Source organism: Cryptomeria japonica, chromosome 11 (genome assembly GCF_030272615.1).
Source record: "Cryptomeria japonica chromosome 11, Sugi_1.0, whole genome shotgun sequence".
Classification (NCBI taxonomy): Eukaryota; Viridiplantae; Streptophyta; class Pinopsida; order Cupressales; family Cupressaceae; genus Cryptomeria; species Cryptomeria japonica.
In genome coordinates this window covers 471380145-471402678 of record NC_081415.1, presented here as the reverse complement: position 1 = coordinate 471402678, position 22534 = coordinate 471380145, and positions in this window count along the sequence as shown.

Here is a 22534-nt window from a genome sequence, read left to right as displayed (position 1 = left end):
AAGACCTGAATAAAGAACATTAGGCACAACTACCAAAGTGAGTCCAAAGTGAATGTGACATTGTAAAGGTACACAATTTACCATACAACATTTATCCCCCACTTCAACAAGAGTATGAACTTACGCTCATACTCTATTTAAAGTATAAATAAGAAAAGAGATACTTTCATCAAGGAATCAAAGAGATAGGATAACACCAATCTTGGCAAGTTGGTAGCCCTCAATACTTAGGATCTCATCAATCTAAAATAGCAAGATAAAAGTGAGAAAAATGATCAAATAGATAACATGCATAGAGAATTCAAAATATAAAGTTTTGGCAACTAGGGCTATTAAGATCCTTGGTAACTTAATAGGAGCCATATCAAAACATAAGTCATGACCTCTATCTGACTAGTAAGAATCCTCAAAAACTTAATAGGAATCATGTTACAAAAGGAGTCACATAGGTCTAGTAAGTTGCATTATGCTAGGTGACTCATGAAAATGTGAAGGTTTCACATATGTCTAGAAAGTTATGTTATCACAGGTGAGCTTCATTCCAACAAAGATTACAAAGAACTGTTGAACATTGTTGCTGCTCGGATATGTTGTTGTCATTAATGTCAACATATTCTTGTGATTTATTGCTTCGATGATTGCAGATTAGTTTATTGGAATCATTTTTTTTGTGTATGGAGTGTTTCTAGTATCATTACATCATTCTATATTGGTTTCAGTGATCCAGGAAGCTTAATTGATCATATCATATGATCCGGTTTGTAGTTTTTTTTTTTTATCAGTGCTTTGCAAAGTTCACTATGTCCTCTGGTATATTCTGCTGTGATCAGATCCCGAGTTGAGATTTTGGGAGATTGTTTGGGATGATTTTTTATATCTTAATTTTAAATAGTTCATGATTTGGTGCTCCGGAAGTTATGTTTCTTCGTGACAGTTGCTTCTATTTGAGTGTTCTTGAGGTTCAAATGTTGATCGATGAATATTTGATAAGCAGTGTTGGTGCAGCTGTTGTTGATGATTCTAATGTTCTTGATAGTGTTTCCTAATTGTGTCCTATTTTATTTGATGATCCACATTGATCGCTGTGCAAGTTTTTAGTGGTTTTGTTGATCCGGTGATGTTCTTCATGTTATGTAATTTTATCCGTGGTGTAGCATGTTGTGGTTGATCTTGACATGATTTCCGGTGGTGATGAGCATTTGGAAATTTGATTTGGGTCCATTTTATGTCATGCATATCATTATATTGGTTTGGTGGTTGATCTTTGTATCGTGCGATGTAATTTTATAATTGTGAATTGAGGGTTTAGCCGACCTTGTTGTCAAGGTTGATGAATTATATAAATAGGTGGTATAGTTATGCAATTTGGGTATTGAGGTTGTGTCTGCATTATCAGAGAGTGGTGAATGTGTGAACACAAATTCATCTTTTGGTATGGTGTATTGAGTAGAGATTGGTGTTGCAAAGTAGACATATGTGATTAATGAGAATTGTCATTAGGCATTAGTAGATGCTATTATTGCAGTTCATTCCTTCTGGATTGCAGTTTGAATCTTGTTGTAAGTCAATGAGACTTCCCTAAGGGTTGTATCCTTCCAAGTTATTGTATCTTGAGTTGTGAGCTCTAGGCAGGGTGCCTAAATGTTGGTGCATTCCCCATTGTAATTATTTCCACATACTACTATAAAGTATCATCTTATTGTGGGTAGGTTCCTACCGTGGCTTTTTCTTTAACCAGGTTTTCCATGTCAAAATCTTGGTGTTGTGTGTTGTGCTATCAATTTGTTTATATTTGTTGTTGCTACAGTTTATCAGATTTGTATTTGTGGTTAAGTTTGTAGATCCGGTGAAAATTGATTCACCCCCCCACCCCTCTTAGTTTTCCTTCATTATTGTTGCCAATAATTGGTATCAAAGCTAGATCCTTTGGAAGAAGCTTAACCACTTGAGAAGATCTGGGATGGCAACTGGAGGTGTTATCTTTAAGAAGGAGAGTCCAAGATTTTATGGAAGTAACTATGCTGTATGGAAGAACCAGATGGAGGTGCACTTGAGGTGTCTTGGAGAAGAATACCCAAAAGATTACAAAGAATGCCTATTCTATTCCTCAAAATGGACCAATTACTGTTGATGAGATTAAGGAAGCCAAACATAACATTAGAGCTAAGGAAAAATTCTTGAGCATCCAGATTGATTCAGAGATGACTAATGTAATGGGACTTCAAACTGCACATGAGATCTGGGAGAAGTTTGAGATCTTATATGAAGGAGATAAACAAGTCAAAGTTGCTAAGTTGCAAAGTTTGAAAGGGAAATATGAGATGTTGAAGATGGGAGAAGATAAGAAAATAAATTCCTTTATGGCTAAGGTGAATGAACTTGTCCTAGGTATCAGATGTGTTGGTGGAACCCTTGAAGAAGATGAAATTGTTGCTAAGTTGCTGAGATCATTCCTCCTACTTAAAAACATAAGGTAGATACTATTGATGAGATTTGGAGTGTGACTATAGTGACAAGAGATATGTTGTCTAGACAGATTGCTGCATTTGAATTGAGTGAGTTTGGTGAATCACATGAAAAGTTTGAGAAAACATTTAGAGCATCTATGTCCTGAAAATAGAAGTATGATCCTAATGAATGTAGGATTTCCAAATATGAAGGAGAAAGAAGAGAGATGGAAGAGAAAGAAAGACAATTGGATGAGCTTGAAGAATTGATTTCTTGAAGATTACCTAAGGGAGCTGGTAAGTATGATGGAAAATTGCCTCTGAAATGTTTCTCTTGAAATAAGATAGGACATTTTGCTTCTAGGTGCTTGAAGAGAATCGCTGAATATGATAGGCAAGACAAATTTGACAAGGATGATAGATATGAGAAGCATGAGAAGTATGATAAGCCTTACAAGTTTAACTAGATGTATAAGAATCAAAAGAACTATTACTATGTTGTTGATGAAGGTGTTACAAAAGAAGAATCAGAAGGAGATTAATTTGTGTTTATCACTATCAAAGAAGATGGACTGGTACTTGTTGATTCCACAAGATGCACTATTGAGGTGAAAGATTTAGTTGCTAAAGTTGAAGAGAGATGAATGGGTCATTGACATCAGTTGTTCACATCATATGACCGATGATAAAATAAAATTTGTGAGTATGGAAAGGTATGATGGTGGAATAGTAATATTTGGAGATGACAAAGCCTATGTGATCCATGATAGAGGTTCTATTTCCTTTGATGGTAAGCATAATACCGATGATGTCCTATATGTTGAAGGTTTGAAACATAATCTTTTAAGTGTTGGGAAGATGGTTGACAAAGGTTATGATTTACAATTCAAGAAAGGAAAATGCAAGATCCTAAATGCCTCTGGTATAGAGATTAGATCTGGAACTAAGATTGAAGGTAATATCTTTTATTTGAATGTTGATGAGAAAAGTTGTTTGATTTCTCAAATTGATAAAAGTTAGTTATGGCATAGGAGAATGTGTCATATTAATTTTGATTCAATGATAAAGATCAGTTCTATTCAAGCTGTTAGAGATCTACCTAAAATTATTAAGCCTACTAATCTGGTATGTAAAGAATGTCAAATGGTTAAGAAAACAAGAATTTATTTCAAAAGAAAGTAGTATACATATGATGGATTGCTAGATCTTGTACATACTGACCTATGTGGACCTACAAACATTAGAAGTGTGCAGGGTGACATATATTTTATGTTGCTAATTGATGATGATTCCAGGATGATGTGGGTTGTCTTTATGAAGAAAAAAATTAGAAGCATTGGACAAATTCAAGATATTCAAAGAAAAGGTTGAGACTTAGACAAGACTGAATGTGAAATGTTTGAGATTCGACAGAGGAGGAGAATTTTGTTTTGGTGAGTTTGATTCATTCTATGAGAAGCATGGGATTAGAAGACAATTATCTACTCCTAGAACCCCACAATAGAATGAAGTTGTTGAAAGAAAGATCAAAACTATCTTGGATGTTGCAAGCACTATGCTAATTGAAGGGAATGTTTTGAAGATCTATTGGAGAGAAGCTATTAGCACTATTTTTTACACTTTTAACTGAGTACATATAAAAGGTGATACCGGTAAGACTCCTTATGAGCTATGGTTTGGTCATGTTCCTATTGTGAGATATTTCAGAATTTTTGGTAGCAAGTGTTATATCAAGAGAGATGAGGATATAGGAAAGTTTGATGCAAGAATCGATGAAGGAATTTTCTTGGGATATTCAACAAAGAGAAAATCCTACTAGTGCTGCAATAAGAGATCGAGAAAGATAGTGGAAAGTGCAAATGTGAAGGCTGGTGAGAACTATGGAAAAGAAATCAGAGCATGCAGATATGATGATGGTCAACATGTTGTTCTAATGCCTATTCAGACTAAATAATTGAAACAGAATGATTTGGTAGAGACAGTTAACCTGGATATTGTTGTTGTTAGTGGAGAGGTGTAGGAACCTGAAAGTCAGAATAATCAAAAGACTCTGAGGTATGTAAGATTGAATCATTCAAAAAATTAGATTATTAGAGATAAAAATAAAGGTGTCATTACTAGGAGAAGGCTAATTATTGAAGAGGTATGTTTGATCTCTAAAATTGGACCTAAAGATGTTGTTGAGGCTTGCAAAGATGACAATTGGATAAGGGCTATGGAAGAAGAATTGAGTTAGATTGAAAAGAATAAAATATGGGAACTTGTGCCTAGACCTAAAGATAACAATGTGATTGGTACTAAATGGGTATTTAAGAGCAAACTTAATGAAGTTGATGAAGTTGTTAGAAATAAAGCAAGATTGGTATGCAAAGGATATTCATAGAAGGAAGGAATTGATAATGAGAAGACTTTTTCTCTGGTAGCTAGACTTGAAGCTGTTAGATGGTTGCTTGCATATGTTGCTTATAAAGATTTCAAGGTATATCAGATGGATTTCAAGTCAACCTTTTTGAATGGTGATCTTGAGGAAAAAGTCTACATTGAGAAACTTGAAGGATTTTCATTATCAGATGATGGAGACATGGTATGCAAACTAAAGAGATTTGTATGTATTGAAAAAAACCCCTAGAGCTTGGTATTCTAGATTGGATAAGTACTTACTGAAATTGGGATTTAATAAAGGTACTGCTGATAGTAATCTATATTTTAGGATTGAGAATGATAACATTTTGATTATTGAAGTCATTTTTGATAAAATTATCTTTGGAGGAGATGATGACTTGAACATGAAGTTTACCAATGATATGCAAAAAGAATTCGAGATGTCTATGATAGGAGAGATGAAATTTTTCTTAGGTTTGCAGATTTCATAGAATGGAAAAGGTATTTTTATATCTCAAACTAAATATGTGAAGGAATTACTAAAGAAGTTTGGGTTAGATGAATCAAAACCTATTGGAGCTCCTATGTTGACTGGCTACAAATTATCTAAAAATGATGAATCTCTAAAAGCTAATTAGACCGTGTATAGATCTATGGTTGGTGGATTGCTATACTTGAGTTAGACTAGACCTGATATTATGCATGTTGTGTGCATGGCTACTAGATATCAAGTTGATCTAAAAGAGAGTCATGTCACTATTGTAAAGAGGATATTCAGATACTTGAAAGGGACTGTAGATTATGGTTTATGGTATCCAAGGAATGATGATTTCATGTTATGAGCTTACACTAATGTTGATTGGGTTGGTGATGTTGATGACCAGAAGATTACCTTTGGTGGTGCATTCTTTTTGGGTAAGAAATTGGTTTTATGGGCTAGTAAGAAACAAGATTCAGTGTCCTTATCTACTATTGAAGCTTTGTACATTGTTGCTACTAGTAACTGCACTCAGATAGTTTGCATGAAGCAAATATTGAAGGATATCATAGTTATCTATGATGAGCCTACTGCCATATATTGTGATAATTCTAGTGCTATTAATATGTCAAAGAACCCGGTGCAACATTAAAAGACTAAATATGTATCAATCAAATATCATTTTGATGCAGCCATAACCGGTGAAACCCTCAAAAGAGAATTCACTGACTTATGTAGCAAGAGTAACACAACAAAAGCAACTTGAAAACATAGCAAGATTACATAAACATATCATATTATTACTTTAGAACTTCCCACAATCATCCGGTTATTATCATATTGTATACACCTAAAAATGGTCTGAAGATAATTAATTGAATAAGCAATTATTTAATTAATCCTCCTCCCCGATTTAATTGAATTCACTAAGCAGTTTGATTAAATTTCCCCTTTCATCTACTTATTAATAAATCTAAGGATTTATTTAATAGGTTCATTTCAACCCCTTAATTAATTAATTCTATCATCCAAAATCATTTCTTCTAAATCCCCTAATTAATTAAAACAAATCAATTATGAGTTGTTGAGATTAATTAGCCTTTTCCTATTATTTGAATTTTTAAATTCAAATTCTCCTAACTTCTACCACTCCTAAACCTAACCATTCCTAAACCTAACCCATTCTACCTACCACCATGTCCCCTTTCATCCAACATCTTCTAGAACCTTTGTGACACTTGTCACTAAGTGTTCCCTTTCATCCTACCTCTTCTAGAAGCCTCTTGACACTTGTCACCATAGAGATGACAAATGTTCCCTTTAATCCAACCCCCTTTGCCATCCTCCTCCAATTTAAGCATTGATATCTTCAGATCAATCTTGACCGTTGATTCTTGCCACATCACCATTAGCCTTGGAAAATCCTATAAATAGACCTCATTTTGGAGCAATATGGGTCCCAATTCATATCATTTTGATTCATCATTTGCATTGTTACTATAGGCATCTAGCTTATAGCTTATCATCTTTAGCAATGTTATCATGCTCAATTTTAGCTTAATTGCATCTTAATTCTAGCTCATTTTCTAGATTCATATAGCTTAATCATGATATTCTTGCTAGATCATGCATTTTCACCATTCAAATCCTCCATCTAAGTGTAGTCAAGTCACTGGAGTATGCATAACTAGATCTAAAAGCATTTTTCATACTCACATTTACTAGGAGGCGATAAGTCGATTAGCTATGGTTTTACATTTCATTGTTTTAGTTTCTTAGCCATTGCTTGTAATGACTTATTGAGTGCATTATGGTTGCAGGTATAGGTACACTTCACAGAGCATGATATTTTGGCACCCACCGTGGGGCAGAAATCATCATTTTTGGCCTCTCAAGCTTCAACAAACTTCATCTCTATCAGATTAGAATCAGAATGTCGTATGAGTTGATTTTCCAACTCATACAAACTACCTCTTAGCCCAGGATGACACTTCATCTTGACTCATACTAGGTATAGTTCTGACTCGTACTAGCTTTTACATTGAAAATTCTTTATTCATTCTAGCTCATTCCTATGTCGTACAAGTTAACTTTTACTGTCATACTAGAGCTAATTTTGTTTCATACAAATTTCTGGCTTCAAAATCTTATGTCATACGAGTCTGATTTTATTCCTGTGCGAAATCTAAATTTCTGTCGTACTAACTGATAAATCATGTTGTACGAGTCTTTGGTTCTGTGATTTTTTGAAAAAGTGCAAATTAGAATTTTCAAATTAGCATATTCTCTTTCAAAATATTATCTACAACTCTTGGAGACCTTTCCAACGAGTTAAACAATTCTTAATTTTGAGTCCCCGAGCAGAAAGTTATGCCTATTTGAAGTTAGGCTAAAATTTCATATAGTTTTTTCTGAAAATTTCATAGTTCGGATCACTAATGCTAATCTTGTTATTTCTAGGAGATTTTTGTAGCTTAACTCTTTTTTGCAGGATGCTTGTCAAAGATACGCTTGTTAAAGACAAATTCAAAACACAATCATGACTACTAATGGATCTATTTTGCAGGTTGCCTAAGGATTCAACAAAAAAAACTTTGTGTATTCTTTAAGATTTTTAGGCACACTTCAATTTGGGCTTAAAGAAATAAACTATCATGTCTTATGTGCTTGTGATGATAGGTGAGTATGCTCTCACCTTTCTTAGGTGATCAGAAAACTAGACTCTTCTTTTGCTTTCATTAGTGCATCTCTTTAGCAGGCCTGCCCTCCCGAGGAGTTATTAACTCTTAGCCCTTAAGGCCGGTGAGAGGGGAATGACCTAAGTGGGAACAACTAATGCCAAGTAATCCAACCCACTATAAAATAAATGTGTTTTTGATGAAAATCAAAGCAACATCAGTGCTCGGGAATAGCTCTCCTCCGTACCTTTGGGTATATCAAACCTTGGTTTTCAAGGCTGGGAGACCTCTTAATTGAGTTTATACCCCGATACGCTGAATGGATCCCTTACTAGTGTTGGTTAAAATAGAAGCTACCCGATTCACCTCCGAAAGGGTGATAATCTTTGTGCAAGAGAGATAGTAACTCTCCCAAGACACTTGCCATATCGTGCCCCCACTAGCGTTTGGAGTCAGATAATACGATGTTGAGAATCCATTGCATGAGACTCAACGGTCGTATTCTAATTAGCTATTAGGTGTGTACCTAAGTCAGCAATCAAAGGTTTTCATTCTCAGCCAACTTCCTTAGGGTTTAGCTTGATTGGAGTCATTTATCACATCATGTGTTTGCTGTGTATTCATCCCTAAATTGAAAAATCAGACACTTAAAACTGGAAAACCAAAGTAAAACATCAAAATTCAATGATCCAAACTCAAACAAGAAAACACTTTTTATACCTGTTAAAATACCTGTCGTACGAGTCAAGATATTCTATCATACGAGTCAAGGTTCTATGTCATACTGCTTGATCTTCTGTCATATGAGTCAAGGTTCTATGTCATACAAAACACTGCTTTACACATGAAGTCACTAGTCTATCGTTCTATGCTACATAATCTTTCATATGAAACTCTGCATCTGTCAGTCTAGAACTGTGTCTTACATGCCTATTTCAGACTTGTCATTTTTGCCTAATCAATTTGCAGTAAGCATAAACACCTATTATCTGTCAATCCATGCTTGGATTGTCTGCTTGGTTTGCTTGGTCAAGTTATCATCCGTCAAAATCAGACTCTAGAAGATAAACACCCCAAGATTTTCAAAGTGCTCACCCCCAACAAGTTTAAGATCTAAACATCTCAAAATGCATTATCACCCCCTTTGGTAAACTGATCAATCAAACATAGTTTCTCATCAGAATCAATCATCCTTTATCACAAAACTGAAACGCTCGGTCAGGATAACCTTGTCCCACATCATAGGATAGATCATTTCTACTAGACTTGGTTCTTATCAAATCATCATCATTGCACTCTTAAACCGAAGATCGAAAAACTTGCAAACTTTTAAACACTTGAATTCTCTTTTAGTGACATATCACTCTATTGCCTTGAAATTGACCATTAATCGCTTACCCAAAACAACCTTTTGGACAATTGAATCCTAAGCAAAATAACACACATGTATGCCCATTCTAACTAGAGCTCAGAGACGAAGGATCGCAGAGACTGAAATCGAAACATTGAAACCATTCAAAGAGCATATAACCATGGAACATGAAGATGAAATACAAGTTGAAGGAGAAATAACAACACAAAACATCAAAGACATCAAGAAAGATCCCCAATTCGACAAATTTATGTAGAGATTATTGGAGGAAGAAAAAGAAAAATACTTTCTAATGCTAGCCAAATCTGGTGCTACACTTCCCCAAGATTTTGATGTGAATAAATTGACACAAAAGAAAAGTGACCCTCCTCATAATAACGAACAATATGAGGACATCTTTTGTCTCCACATGAATGACACATCAATTCTCAATACCACCAGGACCAATGAAGAAATCAACATACCTGGAAGAGATGAAGTAGAAATCCTGAATAATATTCAATTCAATGAGGATACAAGAAGAGATCCCAATCCTCCTAGAATGCAAAATCATGGTCATGCAAGAACAAATCATGTTGATAATCCTATCATGACTCTCACACAACAACTACAAGCAATGCAAACACAAATCCAAGAGATGCAAAGAGGAAATGTTAGACGATACTCACTTCAAGAAATTTGTCCTTATCCTTTCGACAGAAATCTAAACATGATACCATTTCCTATAGGTTTTGAAACCCCGATATACGAAAAATATGATGGAAGCACTGACCCTCAAGATCATATAAGAGAATTTTGCACAATGAGTATTGAGTTCGCACATGAGGATACCTACTTAATGAGACTTTCCAAAAAGCTTAACTGGATTAGCTATGGAATGGTTCTCCAAACTTACACTTGGAATCGGATCATTTTCAGAGTTGGTGGATAAGTTTGTTTCACAATACTCCTATAACATACAACATGAAGTAACCATGCCTAACCTATGTAACACTAAACAAAAGATTGGAGAACCCTTCATGACGTTCTTACAATGATGGAGACACCTATCATCGTGGAATCCTCATACATTGCCAGAGTATGAAAAAATGGATATATTCATTGACAACTTAAATGATCAAATGAGTTATTACTTAAAAATGCAAGGAAATCAAAACTTTGGAAAAATGGTTGATAATGGAATCAGAATGGAGGAAGCTATGATAAAGAAAGGTGAGTTGAAAATATACAAAGGAGTCCATCCACCTAACAACAATAATAACAACAATCACAATGATAAACCAAAGTTTTGGAATAGAAATTGAAATGTCGTCAACGATGGAATAGTAGATAACAACAATGGTAGATAACAACAATGTGAAACCAAAACAACCGATTTTCAATTTATCTACTCACTCAGCAATAGCAGAACAAAACAATAATCAACAAAGACCAACTATCAAAACTTTCTTTCGAAGATAATTCACAAACATTGGTGAACCCCTTGGATCAACACTAAAGACACTTCTCGCAAACAAATTGATCACTTTACCAAAAGAAAGGAACTACAAAGCTCAAATCAAACCACCTTGGTGGAACGATAATCAGTATTGCAATTTCCATCGAAACAAAGGACATCTCACATATAATTGTCAAAAGTTGAAACATGTCATACAAGACTTAATTGATAATGGTGTAATAACTATGGATGGACATACAACAAATGAATCTCATACCACCTTTAAAACTCCGCTTCCAAACTATGAGAAAGGTGAGTCATCAACAAAAAACAATGGTAAGGGTAAAGCAAAGGTAAACTACACGCATACATATGACAATGTGGTGAATGTGATTGTAGTTAAAGAAAAACAAAATCAAGAATATGCTCAGGCTATCACAAGAAGCAAAGCCAAAGTTGTTTTACCGGGTCCTAAAACAAACACATCATCCACTACAACAAAACAATACAATCTAGTGGAATAATTGTAGAAAACACCTGCCCAAATATCAATCTTGGAACTTTTAAAACTTTCACCTACACACAAGGAGATTCTTGAACAAGCATTAATAGATACAACCGTATCCAAAGATCTTGATATTGATCAATTCCAAACCATGGTGGGACACCTCACAACCCCTCATTGCTTATCATTCACTGATGAAGATGACATGTCCTTGCAACACCCTCACAATGCTCCCTTACATATTGAAGTCCTTATTCACAAAACACGAGTCAAGCGTGTTCTAATAGATGGTGGAGCTGGCCTAAATATTTGCTCATTGAGTCTTGTTCGTGCCTTAGGATATTCAAAAGATGCAGTTGATGTATGGAAAAGGATCACTATAAAAGCCTATGATGAAGAAGAAAATTCCTCGAAGGGAATTGTGATACTACCAATCAGAGTGGGACCTCTACAAAAAGACACAGCATGCCAAGTTCTAGACTTGGACCTATCATATAATGTGCTCCTAGGGAGACCATGGATACATGACTTGCAAGTTGTCCCATCAACCTATCATCAATGTGTAAAATTTCCCTACGAAGGACAAGAAATCACAATATTTATAGATGCAAATCCATTCCTATATTGTAGCAATCTAAAAATGGGTCAAGAAGTAATTGTTCCACATAACAGGGAGGTAACATCTTCGAGCACACAATCCAAGGAAAAGTCATTCACCTCTATTCTATCAAGTATGGAAAAACAAATGCAGCTAAGAGATTGAGGGAATGGAGAATACTCGATATCACAATTACCACTTTCTCCTAAATCCTTGGGAAAACCATCAAGCTCTAAACAACAACCAACTGTGAAACATCTTCCGATATTTTATGGAGCATTTATTAGTGCTGGAACCTTATCAGAGGAAACAGAAGACAAAGATGTATTGCAAGGCTATACAAAGATGAAGAAGTTCAACAAAAGGTCAACAATGTCAGAATACCTACATAAAAATATGTAAAAGGATTCAACATTCTTCGAAGGATGGGATACACTAGGATAGGCCCTATAGGAAAAAGAAAGGAAGGTATCTCAGAACCTATTCAGCCTCATACTCAGCCAACTACAGACAAAGCAGGTTTAGGGTATGGACAAATCACTATACTGGAATACACATCTTTTAGTCAACAACAAAAGGAATATGAAAATAGACAAGAACAAATGGCAATTGAAAGGGAAGAAAAATCAGTTAAGAAACAAGCACAAACAAACACAAAACAGCAAAAGAAGAAAGCTTCAAATCAACAAGAGAAACAAACTAAAAACATTTCTCAAGTAGCATTAAATATCAATCAAAACAAGAAAGAAGCAAATATAAGTTCAGGAGAACTCATAGAAAAGTTGACAAAACTCAATCTTAGTCTTGAAGAAGTTGAATATGAAAGAAGGAAAAGTATAGCTAGAAAAGCAGAAGAAATGCTATATGACCAAATCTGTAGACTACAAGCTGCAAGTGATACAGATTCTAATGAATGGGAATGGGATTCCTATCACTTTGAAGAATCAGCTAAAGAAAAATGCTTTGAAGGAGATATAGAAGTCAATATAGTTCACATGTATGCAAGACAAACGTTAGGAACTAGTTCACTTGAATTAGAATCACATTTGGCTAACTTTGACATAACCAAGGAAAATCGGGAACTTCTTACGCGAGATCATTCCAACAAGAGTATCATTCTAGACATCGACACACATATTGAAAACTTTGATACCTCCATCATGACCCTTGAAACCCTTGAAACATACCAACCTGAAGATCCCTTACCTCTAATCCACCTCGAGCTTATTGATTGGGAAAATGAAGGACATACCACCATTGATACCTTTCCAAATGACCATGCCATATCTGTATATCTTAATGCAATCGAACCCGTAACAACTCTCACCAGGAAGTTCAACAACGCATCTTCTAGTCAAGTGGGTGCCAAATCTCCTAGTCGCAAAAGTGAAAATAAAGAAAAAAAAAAATTGTCTAATGCTGAAATCCATTTATTGGCAACATTAGACATGGAAAAAGTAAAAACAAAGGATGCATCTAATGGTGAAAACCTCCTTAAGGCATTGAAAGATGGGAGATTTGACACTTTACCTGAGCACTATCAATAAAGATCATCCATTTTGATCAAACCAATAGAGGCTGTTAACATTGGCACAACAGAGCAACCAAAGATTCTTCATCCGACAACATCTCTATCAGAGGTAGAAATGCAACAATATGTGGAATTCTTCAAACGACGGTAAATCAATTTTGCCTAGTCATATCCAAAAATGATAGGGTTAATCTAGAGCTTATTATGCATCACTTGAATGTTAATCCAAGAGATAAACCAGTCAAACAGAAATTAAGAAAAATGCATCCTCATATTGCTCTTCTAGTCAAAGCAGAACTAAAAAAATTACTGGATGTTGGATTCATCAGACCTGTAGCATATCCTCAATGGGTATCTAATATTGTTCCTGTTTCAAAACCAGATAAAAGCATCAGAATATGCACAGACTTCAGAGATCTTAATAAGGCATGTCCAAAGGATGACTTTCCTTTGCCTAACATTGACATCATTGTAGATTTAACTGCTGGACACTCCATGTTTTCTCTAATGGATGGTTTCTCTGGATACATTCAGATCAAAATAGCACCCGAAGATCAAGAAAAGACAACTTTTACATGCCCATGGGGTACTTTCTACTGGAACGTCGTGCCTTTTGGATTGAAGAACACAGGTGCAACATATCAAAGATCTATGACAACTATATTTCATGACATGATGCATATATTCATGGAAGACTATGTGGATGACATATTAGCTAAATCATACAATAGAGAAGAACATATAGAGATACTAGAAAATATCTTTGATAGGTTAGAACAATACAAGCTAAGACTAAATCCTAAGAAATGTGCCTTTGGTGTTACTTCAGGAAAGCTATTGGGATACATTGTTTCAGCAAGAGGAATTGAAGTAGATCCAGCTAAGGTAAAAGCAATCATGGAAATGGCATCTCCCAAGAATATCAGTCAACTAAGATCACTACAAGGAAGACTCCAGTCAATCAGAAGATTTGTGGCTCAATTAGCAGATAAATGTCAACCATTTACTCACCTATTGCACAAACATGTTAATTTCAAATGGGACCATCAATGTGAAAAAGCATTCAACAAGATCAAAGAATATCTCATGCAACCACTTGTTCTAATGTCACCAATTCTAGGAAAACCATTATTACTGTATGTATCAACTACCGAAGCATCATTAGGAGTTTTGCTCGCACAAGAGGATAATGAAGGAAAAGAATGAACGATCTACTACATCAGCAGAACACTTGTGGGATATGAGGTTAACTATTCATCAACAGAAAAAGCATGCTTGGTAGTAGTTTTGGCTTCTCAAAAAACTACGACACTATCTACTATCTCACTCCATCAAGTTGATAGCTAAAATCGATCCTCTGAAGTATTTGCTCAGCAAAGCCACATTGACAAGACGAGTAGCAAAATGGATCATGATTCTAAGCGAGTTTGATATCAAATATGTTGATAGAAAATCTATCAAGGGACAAGTCATCGCAGATCAACTAGCAGAGACACCACTTCAAGTTAATTATCCTCTACAAATTGAATTTCCTGATGCTGATATCTTAACAGTTACAACAAAAGCATGGCAACTATACTTTGATGGTTCATATACACAACATGGATAAGGAGCAGGAATTCTTTTCATCACACCACAAGGGCATACAAATTAAGCTTTTCGTGCACAAACAATATAGAAGAGTATGAAGCATTGGTAACAGGTATCAAAATGGTTGTAGAATGGAATATTAAACAACTTCAAGTCTTTGGAGACTCTCAGCTTGTCATTAATCAAATCAATGATGACTATCAAACAAAAGATGACAAACTCATGCCTTACAAAAAGATGGTGGATGATTTCAAGAAGTAATTTGTAGAAATAACTTTTTAATAGATTCCAAGAAATGATAATAAATTAGCAGATGCCATGGCTACACTTGCTTCTCTATTGCAGACACATGAAAATAGAGAGCATTATGAATTCCTGGTTGAAGAGTTGTTTCATCCTGCCTTTAATTGTCCTGATTCCCAAACCATCTGTCAACTTATTGGACACGATTCCTCCCACTATGGCCAAACTTACACATACCTGAAAGATAATATCATACCTCCTGACTTATCAAAAAACCAAAAGAGAAATTTTATTCACCAATCTTCCCATTATACTCTTGTCGCGGATACCCTGTATAAACGAGGTCTGGACGGTACTCTCTTAAGATGTCTTGAATAAGAAGAATTAGAGAAGGCCTTACATGAAATCCATAATGGCATTTGTGGCACTCATTCAAGTGGTCTTACCCTTTCAAAAAAACTCATACACTTGGGCTATTATTGGCCGACTATGGAACGAGATTCTTTTAAGATAGAAAGAACATGCAAACAATGTCAAATCCATGGGAACTTGATCCATGCACCAGCACAAGAACTACATTTTTTAGCAACATCTTGGCCTTTTTGTCAATGGGGACTTGATCTGGTAGGAAAGATAAATCCTTCCTCATCTAATGGACACAAATTCATTCTTGTAGCTACTAAATATTTTACAAAATGGATTGAGGTGGTACCTCTCATAAACATCATAGGAAAACAAATTGTTGCATTTATCTTGAACTACATCATCTGTCGCTATGGAATACCAATGACCATTATCACTAATAATGGGCGACCATTCAAGAATCAAGATGTACAAGAGCTATGTGAGAAGTTCAAAATCTAGCATAGATTCTCCACACCATATTATCCACAGGGAAATGGGCAGGCAGAAGCATCTAACAAAACTATTTTGAAAATCCTCAAAAAGACAATGAACGATGCTGGGAAAGATTGACATATCTAAGTAAACCCTACTCTATGGGCCTACTGCACCAGTATTCGCACATCGACAGGTGCCACACCTTTCTCTCTTGTATATGGATCAGAAGCCATATTGCCAATCGAAGTAGAGATACCTTCTCTACGTGTATCACTAAAAGGTCTCATCCCAGATGAAGAACAAAGAGTATCTAGACTACAAGAGTTAGAATTGATCCAGGAATGAAGACAAAATGCCTTTGATCATCTAAAGGTATATCAGCAAAGAATGTGTCGGAGCTATAGTCATAAGGTCAAACCATGAATCTTTCAAGTGGGAGAACTAGTGCTAAAAGAAAATCCACGTAACTAGGCATATCGAGAAAAGAAAGGAAAGTTTGAACCATGGTTAGGTCCATTTGTGGTCACAATAGTATTTGGATCGGGAGCATATCAGCTATCAACACAAGATGGAGATCAACTCAAAGAACTTATCAATAACATGCATCTGAAAAATTTCTGTGTGAAAAAATAAAAAAATAAAAAACAGTGAAAAATCAGAAAAAATGAAAAAAGTGAAAAATCAGAAAAAATGAAAAAAGTGAAAAATAAGAACAAAAAATAAAAAATAAAAAATAAAAAAATAAAAAAATAAAAAAATAAAAAAATAAAAAAATAAAAAAATAAAAAAATAAATTAAAAAAAAAAATCAGAGAAAAAAAAAAACAGTGAAAAATCAGAAAAAATAAAAAACAGTGAAAAGGCAGAAAATCCAAAAAAATTAAATATCGAAAAAAGTGCAATAAAAACAGATGGTGAAAGCCTGGCAAACAAGCACTATCTGTCTGCTAGCTCTTCCATCTATTAGTTCATGCATTCGTTCCACTTGCATTCATTCATCTTTCATTAGCGTTGACCATCATAAAGCCTTTATACATACGCAAGCATCCTAGATGGCTTCTTGTCATGGTTTGGATCATTGGATATATCATAACGAATTTGTTTCTAGGCTTGGGGCAAAATCGTACACCTAGCTAGGGGTAGAACTTTTGATCAATTTTGAGCTTAACCAAAAAAGTAGAGCAAACAGTTAGATAACTCTTATCAAGCAAAAAATGAGACACATCCAACTTTGAACACAAGATCAAACTATCAACTATCAAGATATCATGACATCAAATCTAAGCACATCACACACTTTTCAGTGGATAATATCTTTTTGGATAATGATTGTAACATGATTGTTCAATTTTTCTATATTGCTTTTTGCTATCATGATTTCTGAGTGACTTCAGGATGTCATTTTCTAGAGGAACAAGGAAGTAACATGATATTTTTCTTGTCTACTGTCTGAAAATTAATCATTAATATGTGCAAATTTGTCTCAGGATATGATCATCAGAATATCATTGAAGACATTTTCGATTTGCATATTGAAATGATTAATACTTCCTGTTTTATGCAAACAACACTCAAGTCATCTCGGTTCAATTATACCTCGATGCTTGTGTTAACTTGTTATATCAAAATCCAGGAAATAAGTGCTTAGGCCATCATGGTTTAATTATACCATCGATGTTTGCACTCACTTCCCACATTTCAAAAGCTCAATTATGACAAAAACGCAAAATAATCCAGTGACTGGTCTGGTCGTAGCTTTGCATTCCAATGCATTTCATTTGCATTTTAGCTTGCATTTCATTCTTGCATGGGATCTTACAAGCTCCTTTTATCTAAGGTTATATCTATTGTTAGGCCCAATATAGAAAGCTAATGTACTGAGAGGGGAGGGGTGAATCAGTACTCCAAAACTTTTCCCTTGTAATAACCTTACTGTTATGCATAAACAGAATAGTGCATTAACATAAAATAAAACTATAATCAACAGATAACAATCATACATGATTCACTCCATAACACATATATTTTGGTCACGCAGAAACTCTTGGTTAGAGAGAAAAACTGCGGTGGGGATGGCACCCACAACTTCACTACTACAATAATAAAGAATGTTCAGTTAGAGCTACATTTAGCTATTTCTGATAGCTTACCCTGTTAGGAGTATTAAGATTAGTTAGATCTACCTTACTAAAGGATTTTTACAACACTATATAAGTGTAGCACCTGGTTAAAGGATTTACAATTTATAGACTTGGTTAGAGTCTTTTACCCTGTTAAAGGTTTCTCTTACAACTTCAAAATATTACAATATAATCATTACAAATATCTGCAACTTTCCATTTGAAATGCTAAAGCAGATTCTATGTGCTCTGAATAAGATTACCTAGCTTGTAGCATACCTCGGTAACCCATAATGAAACTTGGGGAACCCTTCTATTTACTCTGTTCTTTGACTGTTCACTGATAACCTTCTTGGTGACCTCTCTGTGTCTCTGTAACAGTCTTCCTTCATGCATACACACTGCTATCTCATTGTATCTCATATCACATCATGTGTCTTATCTATTTTCTAACCCTATGATCATGTTGTATATATAGATCTCTTACAGCGGTGATTTGATTCATTGCTTCGATCTTACAAAAGGATTCTTCAAATGAATAACTAAACAAAATATCTCATAGGTTAGATTGGCCTTGTAATCATACACAATCTCATAGTGCAATTTCCAATGCAAAAACAGTTAGATGTGCCTCGATCTTGTAACACGTTTTCATGTGCATGTCCAGGTTCAATGTATCTAGTAAAATGTTTCACTCGGTGAGTTAACTTTACCACTTGGTAGCAATGAACCTTTACTCGGCAAATAGCTCAGTGAATACTATGTTCTGTGACTGCTTTCTTCAGTAACCGACTAGACTGTTCATACCGACTTCTTTGTGTGTATCGACTGCATGATTCGATAATACTAACTGACTAGAATATAGTATGACTTTGGATATGAAACTAATGGCAATTTGATAAGTAGTAACAATCTCCCCTTTTGAGATTAGTTGAGATGTTTGACAAAAACTACTTACAAAGTCATAACTTAAAAAACTATATACTTGACAAAATGACTATACTTGACAATAGGTACAATAGTCAATAGTATATGCAGATATACTCCCCTTATCATTATCCTGTACATAACTCTGAATTTTGCATGTTCGGTTCTGTTCTGTACTTGTGTGCTCTGAATGCTCTATATATTCTGCTCAGTATACTCCCCTTGTATACAATACTCAAAATTGTGTTAAAAAAACTGTACTACTCTCCAAGTGTAGAATTACTCCCCCTTTGCTGGGCTTTCCTCTGTGTAGTAACATAATATTACTCCCCCTTTTTGACAAACATTAAAAACTTAATTTGCATCCAGAGGCGGTAACTAATCAAAAATAGTCTTATACTTGGTCTGGACATCAGTGAGGGCGACTGAGAGTGAGTCCTTGAGACTTTTCATTAATGAGTTTTGTGCTTGAATATCAGATAAGAGTGATATCAAGCCATCAAGAGTGCTTCCCTCTTGTGTAGTTGACAAGCTTGTAGCTCGGTGGAGCTGCTCTTGGACTGATGAGAGATGAGGAAGGAATAATGTTTGAAGGGTCATTATATCCATCCTAATTTTATGCTCTTCATTCCTCAGTTCTAACTGTTGAGCCATGAGCCATGAGCCGTTGTAGCTTTTTGTAAAAATTCTGAACTGAATTAGGCTCAGTGGTCAACTTGGATGAGAGATCGGTGATCTCTTTCTCAATTGCATTAGTTTTATTTTTGATGTCTTTAATAAATAAAGAAAATGTACACAATTTTTGGAATAAATAAAGACTGTGCTTGAGTTGATGGGACAACTCAGCATGAATTTGACAAGTTTTACCTTGCCAACAATAATTGATTTTTGGACTTCCTCTATCATTTTTGCTGTGAGCTCTTTATCCTTGAGCTTGCTTAGGTACTTAGATGCATCAACTCCAGATGTTTCAATCTGATTAAGGAGTTCATCGAATTGAATATGGATGGCAGCATCGATTGACACTGTTGCTGATGGTAGCATTTCTGTGAGCAGTGTCCTAACCTTTTGAAGTACCTTGTTCTTTTTCTGTATGGCCAGTTGCTTCTCTTGTTCGGCCTTTACTTTGCATAGTTCATCGAATTCAGTGAGTGCTTGCCCTTTTAATTTGGAGATGTTGACATTGGGTAACATGATCGGTTTAGATAAGTCAAATTTAAAACCATGCTTTCTCACCTTCTTCTCTTTTCCTTTGGTCTGGGGCACTAAGACAAGTGTTTGTGAGGCTTGCTATCCCTCGGTAGGTTGCTCAGTAGATGCAACACTTTGCACTATTCCTGGAGCAGTTGCAGTGTCTTTGGATGGCTCGGTGCTAGGGGTCTCTGCTATAATATTTGTTGTGCTTGTCTGTGCTTGAGACGATTGATCTTTTGTTGTGTCTGCTGCAGCTTCAGACTTGTTACTTGTATCTTCTGCAGCTTCAGATTTATTACCTTCGGTAACTTGTTCGGTGTCCTTGGGAGCTTCAGTTGGGACTGTTGGCTTCACCGATGGATAAGGTTGAACTTGTTCTAAGACCGATTCACTAGAAACAAGTTTTGCATAAGTGGTGCCTTCAATCATTTCCTGCTCGGGTGCGGCTTCATCCATTACATCTTCATCAATTTGTATTGTGTCAACTGGGTCTAGACCTTTCTCGGTGACATTTGGATCTTGCTCAGTGACATCAACAATTTCAATTTGAGATTGTTCACCGACATCCTTTTGTTTGAAGATCTCCTGCCACTTGGCCTTAGTCTCATTCTGTACATCAATATATAGCCCATTCATCAATTTTAAGGCTCTTTGTTTCACAAGAAATTTTGAATTGTATGTGGGCAAATGCTCCTTGATTTCAGCTACGGACATGTCAGGAAATAAATGGACAAGACTTCTTTCTCTTATTTGTCTCTCTGAATCCATTGCATATTTCCATATGTTATCAATATGTGAGTAGAGTTCACTCAGAAGTGACTTTGCTAGTTCTAATGGTGCTAACCGAAATTTCAGAAGTGTACATATGACAGCTTCTTCAATCTGTCGTTTCTCATCATTATTCCTAGACTCATACTTAACATATCTAAATCCTACAAATCCTCCATATTCTTTAAGACTGGCACAAAAGTTTTCAACACTGTGAATGTTTACCTTTTTGCTCTTCACAATCTGGAATTTGTTTGCATCATCAGACTCTGTATCACTCGACTCTTTTGCCAAAATGAGTCTCCAAGTAGATTTCTTGTAAGTCTTTGTTACCTTAAGAATGGCAACAGTCTTTTGTTTCTTTCTTGGTGATGCAATTGATGCTCTCGTCTTGGGTCTCTTTGTTGGTGGAATCGGCAGGGCCTTTGTGATGTCCTGTTTCTTTCTTTTTAGAACTTTTCCCTTTGGCAACTCTGTGCTCAATGTTATTGCAGCCTCCTATGCTTCTAATTCTTCCTCGGTAATGGAAAGATTGCTTTTGATAGGTGTAGATGAGGATTCTTCTTCAAATTTCTCAGATAAAGCTTTTATCATCTTTGTAGCTTTTCTTGTAGCCTTAGGAACTACAATGCTCATTTTTACTTTCTCCTTCACCTCTTCATAAGTTCCATACCTTAGTTCAGTTGCATGCCTTGGCAATGATAGGTAGGCATCAATTTGTTGATGTATGATATCATAATCAATTTCATAACCCATTGGTTGCAATGACTGAATCCTTGGTTCAACAACATTTACATAGCAATAATCAGTGTTGACTTCAAAACATATGTTGTCCTTGTATTTTTTGACCAGCTGTGGTGGGATCCTGTACCTGTTGTGCATTTTCTCTTGGAATTTGTTAAAGTAATCATCCATGATATCATTAAAGTTATCTCCTAACTTCTTGATATAATCATTGATCTGATGGGTGATAGGTCGGTGTAGCTCCCATACTACTTTACTGACTGAGGGAAAGAACTTCTCAAAATAGAAAAAACATACAGACAAGTAGTGAACCGAACTTTAGTGTGTTTGCCAAGTTTTTCTTCTTCGGCTTCCTTATTGTGTTCATTTTCTCAAATAAGTTCTTTAGTAGCACTTTACATAAGTCTACTTTCATTCCCTTCTTTACTATTTTGTAGGTCAGGTCCACTGCAGCACATGGTACACTATTTTCCCTTGCAGATTGGAACAAATAGTAACCAATGACTCTGATTGCAAATTTTAGTTCAGCATCAGTGACATTATTTGATTTCAATCCTCGGTAATCGGATTCTACTTCGGTTAGATTGATTAGCTCCCTTTGTGATATCATTTTCTGTGCACGAGCATGATCGTAGATGGGATATCCAGTGATCAGGTGAATGACTTCCTTCGTGATCTTG